Source organism: Danio rerio, chromosome 23 (genome assembly GCF_052040795.2).
Source record: "Danio rerio strain M-AB ecotype USA chromosome 23, GRCz13ab, whole genome shotgun sequence".
Lineage (NCBI taxonomy): Eukaryota > Metazoa > Chordata > Actinopteri > Cypriniformes > Danionidae > Danio > Danio rerio.
This window is the reverse complement of record NC_141043.1, coordinates 29752256-29762244: the sequence shown is the minus strand read 5'-3', so window position 1 is coordinate 29762244 and position 9989 is coordinate 29752256. Positions and strand designations below refer to the sequence as shown.

General features: G+C 33.5%; 1 long non-coding RNA gene across 1 annotated transcript; it reads left to right on the top strand.

The window, feature by feature from the left end:
* The first annotated feature begins 5913 nt into the window (after positions 1-5913).
* Positions 5914-9989, top strand: LOC147838227 (uncharacterized). The gene is made up of 5 exons (XR_015523673.1): positions 5914-5967; positions 7211-7316; positions 7439-7509; positions 8661-8845; positions 9010-9989. It is a non-coding gene; the product is annotated as an uncharacterized LOC147838227 (long non-coding RNA).

Genomic DNA, 9989 nt, shown 5'->3' with positions numbered 1-9989 from the left:
CGCCACTATTTTGAGCTTTGTTATATGCCTACAGTTTTCTCTTGTCTGTGTAAATAGTTCAGAGGATTGACCTGTAGTAAATGTTGACTTGTAACAACATTTTAATATTTTACTTCTAGAAAGAAAGGGATACTGAAGGACTTGACAATTGTTTGATAAAAGACTTTGCAGATCTACAACTTACTAGTGCTTGGAACTTATTATCACCATGAACAGATTAAAGGGATAGTTCGCCCAAAAGTAAAAAAACTTTTTTTTTTTTCTTCTGTTAAACAAAAAAGGAGATATTTAAAAAAAAAAATGTTGGAAACTTGTTACCATTGACTTACATCAGGGGTCACCAATCTCCTTCCTGGCGGTCCAGTGCCCTGCAGGCTTTAGCTGCAACACCTGCCTGGGTGTTTCAATGATGCCTAGTAAGAGCTTGATTAGCTTGTTCAGGTGTGTTTGATTAGGGTTGGAGCTAAAATCTGCAGGATACCAGACCTCCAGGACCAAGTTTGGTGACCCCTGACTTACATAATATTTGTTTTTGCTAATGAGGAAATTGATGGTTTCAAGTATTCTTCAGAATATATATTGTATTCAATGGAGGAAAGCCTTTCATAGCGTTTTGGAACCACTTGAGGGTAAATAAATTAATAAAAAATATATATATTTTTGGGTGAACTGTCATTCAATTCCATGTTTTTTTGTTTAAAAAGTTTATATATCTTAAATAACTGCACAACATGTACATTCAAATGAGTCCAGATGGGGTCTAAAATTCATCTTATGACAAGACAAAAATGATCTTTTAATTGGTTTTAACAAAATGGTGTAGTTATTGATGGGATTCTTATTTTTCCACTATTTTCATATTGCCATTGAGAAAATAAATATGATTTTGCCAATGTTAAAGAATTGAATAACAGTAAATTAATAACATTAGGCTGAGTAAGATAGATTAAAAACCCATCTCTGCAAAAACAACCGAGAATTGTGGCTGATTGCAAATGATAAACTAGCGTCCTCAAGATAACAAGAAAGATTTTTGCATAACTAAAGAAATTTGGTCATTGTTCAGTTATTAAATTACATTAGCCTACATTAACAAAAAAATCATTACACAGTTTAGACACTTTTTGTTGTTAACTATAATGTTGTATAATAATTTTCATCATAAAGAACATTCTACAGTTTAATGCAGAAGAAAATGCTAATTTTTGAATGTAATATTTTCCCAATTAAATATTAGTTGAAATCAATCTAACTGTATATGTGTATGTATATATATATATATATATATATATATATATATATATATATATATATATATATATATATATATATATATATATATATATAATGTTTTTTTTTAAGATTTGTTTTTGTAGACACCATATGTTGACTAATGAAGGTATATTTATAACTATTGATTTGCTGGACTACTTTAACTATTGTCAAACCATGTTGCACACAAATGCATTCAACAGCCTTCTATGACAGTGTATTGCTGTAGAGAACAAATAAAAACACGAGTCATTTGTTTAGAAAGAGTATACTTTATTTTGTTTGACCTGCAAACTTATCTAAATAAGATAAACTTTCAGAAAACAGCATGGAAACTATATAATGTGCGCGGCAGTGCGCGCTCATGAATATAACCTGCGGTTGTCTTCACTGTCAATCGTGTTGTTCTGAAGCGTAGTTTGCTTGACCGCAGCACGCAGATAAAATAGTCCTTTGCTCAGCAACTCTACTGAAAAACAAAGCAAAACATTACAACAGCCAGACATACAGTTAAAACATTACAGCTACCATAGTTTCTATTTTAAATTGTAGTAAACTAAACTTTGAAACTATAGTTTTAAATAGACAATGAGTGGGCCCACTACTGGCTTCCCGTGTTTCCCTGAGGGTCCTCAGGGCTTGTATTGCTCCCTGCCTAGGGTTCACAAGCCGCCTCGCCCCAGGGAGTGCACGAGCTAACCGGGTGCCAGTCCGTGCCAGTGTTCACTGGAATGTTGCTCAGCGGCACATTTTGCGCAACAAACACATAACATTTTTCGCGATATCGCGTTTATGTAAGCAAACCGCAAGGAACTACAGCACAGACGGGCCCGAGTGAAGCTTCACGAAGCGGACTTCGTGAGATTGGCATGGCTCCACGCATACCGTCGGTATTGAACTCACCTTGGTCAAGTACAACCAGCAACACCAAGCGAATTGGCAAGACTGAGAGAGAACTGACCAGCTTTATAGGAATCCAGATGCAAATGTTTACAACGCGACTTAACTGCTGTGAGACTCGTTGTCATGGTGAGCGCTGAAACCATGAAGTCACCTCATAGTCCAATCAGCTGCTAGCATAATAAACTTTTCGAAGATTGCAAATAAGCTCAGTGTTCAAACACAGTTCATTACACACACACACACACACACACACACGCGTTTTTTTTTCCAACCGGTTAATCCTCACACGATAATATAACGTTTATCACTTTTAGGTCGTAAGTTAAATGCAAATGCAAGAACTGAAAAGCTAACATTAGGCGGACGACCCTGTTAAGGAAGCACCACCTTGCTACAGCTTATTATTAAAAATATGATCCATGACAACGATTTACTCTCCCAATGTATTAAATTATAATACACGCTATATATAATTTAAAAAAGACTACAAACACGTTAAAAACACATTTATATAAAGACTTAACAGACATAATAAACAATCGAAGCAGGCTGAGCCTATATTATTTTCCGCGACACCGGTGAGAAACATACAAATTAGCATTTTATACAAACAAATGTGTACATCTATACAAATGAAAATGTTGATACATATTATTTTATAAATACTATATCAAACATAAAAGAGTAATTATCAATAATATAGGTCAAAAACAAGTAACGATTAAGCTTTACTACGTCGGTCCTCCCCCGTGATATTGCTCTGAGTTGGTATCGGCCAGCTGAAGCGGGAGGCATAAATGTCCACTGCTCCCTTTTTCAAGCATTTGCCATTGACCGCAGAGATGGGCGACACAGTCATTCATAGGAACCTTGACCCAAACGAGGATTAAAGAAACAGCCTGGGACGAAAACTGCAAGTGTGCTTTTTAAACAAAGTATTAAAATTGGATAAATAAAGCCTTAAATGTGTCAAGTAAAAGTTTGCTAGACAGCAAATTGCTAGATTTTAAGTGATGTAACGGGTAATGCTGCTGCTTAAAAGTTAAGTTCGATATGCTTAGTTTTTTCAAGCTTTTTAAGGCCTACATTAATGGGAATACAGCAGGCGCATTGCTAGACATAAAGCTATACTGGGGCACAGCTCCCTCTAAAAAAAAAAAAATATATATATATATATATATATATATATATATATATATATATATATATATATATATATATATATATATAGTGTATTATGTGTGTGTATGTATATATATATATACACACACACACACACACAGTTGAAGTCAGAATTATTAATTACATTTTTTTGTCTTTTTCAAATATTTTCTTAAATATGTTTAACAGAGCAAGGAAATTTTCAGTTTGTCTGATAATATTTTTTCTTCTGGAGAAAGTCTTATTTGTTTTATTTCGGCTAGAATAAAATTAAGTTTTTTTAAAGCTATTTTAAGGTCATTATTGTTAGCCTCTTTAAGCTATATATTTTTTTCAATAGTCTACAGAACAAACCATCATTATGCAATGACTTGCCTAATTACCCTAACTTTAACCTAATTAACCTAGTTAAGCCTTTAAATGTCACTTTAAGCTGAATAGTTGTATCTTGAAGAATATCTATTCAAATATTATGTGCTGTCATCATGGCAAAGATAAAATTTATCAGTTATGCCTATTAGAAATGAGATATTAAAATTATTATGTTTAGAAATGCGTGGAAGAAATCTACTCCCCAGTAATTGGGGAAAAATAAACAGGTGGTGGGGGTCTAAGTTTATTTAAAATTTAGTTTATTAATTTTGACTTCAACTAACTATATATAAATATATTAAATTTACAGTATTATTGTTATTATATAATTATTATTATAAATAAATAACAGAAATTAATCTGAATTGTAAGTGGAAATTTCTGAAGACACAACTGGAGTGATAAGATAATTTAAGAAATCTTTTACATGAACTTAATTAGAATGAAATTCTCTAGATATTTTTTTACAAAGTTTCATAGATGTATCTGTTGTGTATCTTAGACCCGACTCATGGCAGAGAATTAGGTTTATTAAGTGACTGACTGACTGACTGATCGTCCCTTATAGTCCCTCGTTTGTTTGTTTTTTGGCTTCATACAAAAATCTATCAGGAGCCATGCTTAGTCTAAATAAGATCAACATCATATTATTTATTTGTTTAGTCGACTTGCAAAACTATACTAAACTCATTGCGTGCCGACACCTCCGCATAAAAAACTAATTACGCCGGTTAGACAACACGTGAGTGCATGAGTGGCCTGTGTATTTTTTCGGCGTGCATGTTTACCATGTTTACAAACGAAGCAGCGCGTCAGCATCAAGCAGGAGCGGTGTGTGAGGCACGCAGGTATGTTTTTTTTTTCTGCGCACATGCTCAGTTTGCTTTTTGATTAAACTACATTGCTTTCAGTATCACCAGCGTTGGTTCGGTTGCACATAAAGAATAACGTCTTTATTCTGGGAATTTCACTCTAAGTAAATACACTTGCATTTAAAGTAAATCACCTCAAAGCATTTACTGGGGCACTGGCGATTTTTACTGGAGCACGTGCTGGGGCAGTAAATGAGATCTAGCAACGCCCCTGCCAGTTACTCTTGTCTTAATTAATTTTGGAATAAAAATAACTCTGAGTAATTGTTACCTAATTTTCCAAGGAAGTGTCCTCTCTGCTCGATTCAAAGGTAACGATGTAAATCTGTCTAGTCCTCTCGTTCGCCGACAGATGGCAGGAGACGCCATCTTTTACATTGAGAGAACTAGGAAAACAAAACAGGTTGTACAAACAATCTCTTGAGAAAACGACGGTTGTTCAAGGTCGTGTTAATCCCAGGTAACATGCCTTTACTGATAACAAAATCCTTTAACGTGGCGTGAGAGTTGGTACTCTTTACCCCACACGTTTAACCCACTTTTTCGAACTTATTATGCCAAACTGCAAATTGTTTGTGTTGATTAGGCTGCTTTCCTTTCGACGTTTGTCATGGTTAACATAATTTCTACTAAATCACTAAACTTAAACTGGCCCGTTTCTAACAGTATCTTTATCTACATCTTTATTTTTCATGACATAGGTGGTTATACGACTGCAAAAAATACCCGATGATAGTTAAATCAGTAAAAGGCCTAAAATACCTTCAGCATAGAAACAATCCCAGATAGCAGGCAGTAATCGGCCCGAGCTCGGCTGCCCTCCGGCGCCTCCGGCTCCGACTCGGCATCGGCGAGTGTTATCCGGGCCGAGTGCGGCCCGCAGCTCGCTCGCGCACATGCGGCTGTGATGCGGCTGTAAAGCACTGGCCCGATTCCGGTCAACCATATGGCAACCGATTAAGGCTGATGGCAACCGATTAAGTCCTTTATTTATCTAGTAATCTGTTAGCTCCACGTTTAATGATAATTTGAGAAAATATTCATGGTACGATAGCAAAAAAAAAAGAATATTTAGTGTGGATGTTCGCAATGTTTAGACGCAAACAAAACAATATTATTTATAAATAGATTATACATGTCATCTAGAGAAAAACTATGTAAAATTCGCTTATTTTTGAGATAGCACGCTCCTGTGCTGACTGTTTTTGTTTTAAAGCAGAAGTTGGTTTCATAATAAACACATGCGTGACTAAACTCATAATCCACACTCCAATCCAGACGGTGGCGGTAATGCTCCAAAAAGCTGGTTGTCAACCACCATGGCACGAAGATCACAAGAAGAAAAAGTTTTTTTTTTAAAGACTTCACGTGAATTCCGGTCAGAAAGGTAAGCTTTTTACGGCTTGTGTACTGTATAATTAGCGAATTTAGAGCTTAAAACATTTCCACGGTGTTTGGTTGTAACAGCGTTTAGTAATTTAAAACAGTTTGATACGAAATGTAACTTGCTTTAAGAAACACGACTGGAGCTAATGTATGCTAACGCTAACAGTTACAAACACGCCTGAAAGTTCATTTTCCTTTAACACAATGTTAGATTGTAACGTGTGTAGTAACTGAAAACTATTTTAATTATTTTAAAGAAACATGAAACGAATTTGTGTGTATGCTAACTTTGCGTTAAAGAAAGTTTCTGTAGACGAATCCATTAACTAACTTGGCAAAACGTGTTTTTTTCCTGATTTAACATTATAAAGTACCGTGGATGTTGAAAAAATCATTGTACAGGCGTACAACTTATCCAACAGTATTAATTCTGTGATTGTGTAAATAAAAACTAATCGTTTTGGATTAATAAAATATTATTGTTTATCTTGTTTATGCAGTTAGTCACGAAAAGTGATCGAAACTCGACTGTTTACTATTCTCTTTAAATTATCCAAGAGAAATATATTACTATGCACTTTAATTCATATGTGTTAGCCTATGTGAATCAATTATATCTTTTGTTCAAGCTGTAATGGTCAGTTAATGTAAAACTGAACGTCTTAAAGCAGATTTTGATGTTTTTTGTTTGTTTTTTATGTTATTGACGGTGATAAATTCTGATTTAAATGAATGGGTAACAATATTTGTTGGTTAAGTCTCATTGTTCTTGTTTAACAAAGGTTAGTGAGATCATTTTGCAGCACATCACGACCAAGTCAATGGCACACTCTTTTGAACGTGAATAGGCATGTTATAGTTGTGTGCTAAAAGTCCATTATAAGCTGTAAACTGCTGATACATTTTCAACATAAATTGAGCTTTTCAGACATTACATTACTAATTGCTTCACAAACAGCTGAAATGGTTTATTGTTATTGGCTATCATCATCAAACATTTTTCACAATGGTAGGTTAATCTTCATGGGTACAGAATAATGCATGTGCTTGACCATCTTACAAATCTATGTCTCAGATTCATAAGGCTGTCACTCTGCATGAATCTCCGAATAAATTTTGTGCAACCTTCTGTGTACTGATTATTTACACTATAGGTATTATATGCATTAATTAACTTTGATAGTATTTCAGGATTTGAACTTTTCTTTACGGGAGGTTAACAACAATGTGATGTTTTATTATAGATGCATATGAGGAAGCTCGACTCAAACATCCACACGCAACTGTGATTTCTGACTGGTAGACAGATGAGGACGATGATTGCCTGTCATACATCCCAAGACAGAACAGGTTTGTTTGCTATTATTTTAAACACATACTGTCAACATTGTCATTGATCTATTACAACCTGTGAGTTTTGCCCTGGCACTATACTAAAGTGATGTTTTGTTTTGTAAATGTATCTGATCAAGGGACAGTATAGACACATCTATACCGTGATGAAGAAAAATTACTTGGAACAAAGAGGCTGGATAAAAGGCAGGTATGAAGATTTCAGAAATCAATGCAGCACCACAAGTACCATCACCATCAATGACTATGGCATAAATCTTAAGACCACCATGAAGATGCACAGATACTGTACATTCCAGTACACCAGGCATGTCCAAACTACGGCCCGCGGGCCAGGCTTTTTATAAATATCAATAGAATCTGGCCCGCTATACAAAAATGAACGTAATTCAATAAATAACCACCGGGTGTCGTTATTACATGCATTCAATTAAGCAGCAGTTCTTGTTATGATCTATCTATCTATCTTTCTATCTATCTGTCTGTCTGTCTGTCTGTCTGTCTACACACAGTTGAAGTCTGAATTATTAGCCCCTCATTGATTTATTTCTTCTTTTTTAAATATTTCCCCAAATGATGTTGGAGAAAGACTTATGTTTTATTTCGGCTAGAATAAAAAGCGGTTTAAATTTTTTTATGAACCATTTTAAGGTCAAAATTATTAGCCCCTTAAGTCTTCAGAACAAACCATTGTTATAAAATAACTTGCCTAATTACCTTGACTAGTTAACTTGATTAACCTAGTTAAGCCTTTAAATGTCACTTTAAGCTGTATAGAAGTGTCTTAAATATCTAGTCAAATATTATTTACTGTCATCATGACAAAGATAAAATAAATCAGTTATTAGAAATGAGTTACTAAAACTAATATGTTTAGAAATGTGTGGAAAAAAAATGTTTAACTCTCCGTTAAACAGAAATTGGGGAAAAAATAAACGGTGGCTAATAATTTAGGGGGGCTAACAATTCTGACTTCAACTGCATTTATATATATGTGTGTGTGTGTGTCTGTGTGATGTATGTAAAATTTGGCCCGCGACAACGTTTGTTTTTTTGCATCTGGCCCTCGGCCCAAAAAGTTTGGACACTCCTGCAGTACACCTATGAACATTTACAGTCTTTGTTCTAGTGCAGTTTGAGATCAAGACAGAACTTATTGCATCTCGTGATGTCTTTGTAAGAATTGAAGACATAACTAAATTTGTTAAGGTTTAATGCAGCTAGAAAGTAAAGATCAACTAGAGAATATCAGCAGTGTCTAACCCACTGTTGTATTTACAGAAGTTGTATGAGAATAAGCTACAGGTTGATTTATACTAATCTGTTATTTTTCTTTTTTAGCACGACTGACTGAAGTTTTAAAATCATGCAACGTCATAAAGCAGCAGCTGGGCCTGATTCTCACAAAACCAAAACAGACGTGATGAAATTCCAGATGTAAACACATTTGACCTTCCTTTGGCCAATTTGATTTGGAAAAGCTTGAAAATCAACTAAAGGAGCAGCCCGAACAAATGAAGAAACTGGTAAGTTCAAGCTCTTGCTAATTTCAAAGTGTTTTAAGTTTATTTGTTTTTTTTATTGTTTTTTTTTTTTGCTTCGTAGGTAGCCTACTTTTTTCCTAATTGTTTCTTTTTTTTTACATTAGTACTTGTTCACTACTAATTATCTGTTTATCTTTTAATCACAGATGGAGTGAGGACAAATGTCCATACCACGCCACTGATAAAGAAGTGGAAAAATGCATTACAAGGTAGCTACAACTTGCCCCTGACAGGGATGGAGGAAGAAAGAAGAGAAAGCTAATGTGTCAAATGTCTACATCACTATTTTGTTTTATTTTTTAAACAACATTTTAAGTGTATTAGGATGTTCCCTGATACTTGAACAATTTGTTTCTTTCATTTGCATTTATATATATATATATGTATATGTATATATATATGTGTGTATGTGTGTGTGTGTATATATGTATGGTATGTAGGTATGTATGTATGTGTGTGCGCCAAATTCTGAAGAAACATCTTGATACATTTTTAATAAACGTAATACAAATAAAATTATAAATATAAAATTGCACAAGACGTGTATATATATGAAATGTATAATCATCTCACTCATGTCTTGCTGTTTGTGCAATTGATTTTGTTCAAGTTTATTTAAAAATAAGTTTGACTTTATACTTCTGCAATTATTTATATATATATATATATATATATATATATATATATATATATATATATATATATATATATATATATTTGTTTGTTTGTTTATTATTATTTTAATGTTTTATTAAAAAAATGTTTCAAGATGTTTCTTCAGAATTCTGCAGTACTTTTTACAAGTTTGACTTGGATATTTTACGGATTGTCATTGGTATTTTTAAGATGTTTCTTGCTATATCTTAAATTGGTTTCTATATTTAGGTTTATATAAAATTTAGCTGTTTGTACAAATTTTTAATTTAAGTCTATTGGGAAAACAGTGTTGTTTTAAAAACATCTGTGTTTGTGTGTAATTTTTAGATTTTTTGTTTAAATCTTTCTGTGTGTCTTTAATGTGTTGTTTTATTGTTGTTTTTATATTGATATTCTTGTGCACTACAAAATTATTTATAAAATTTTAGTACTATTTTTTTTCTTGCATTTAATAAACGTTTAACATTTA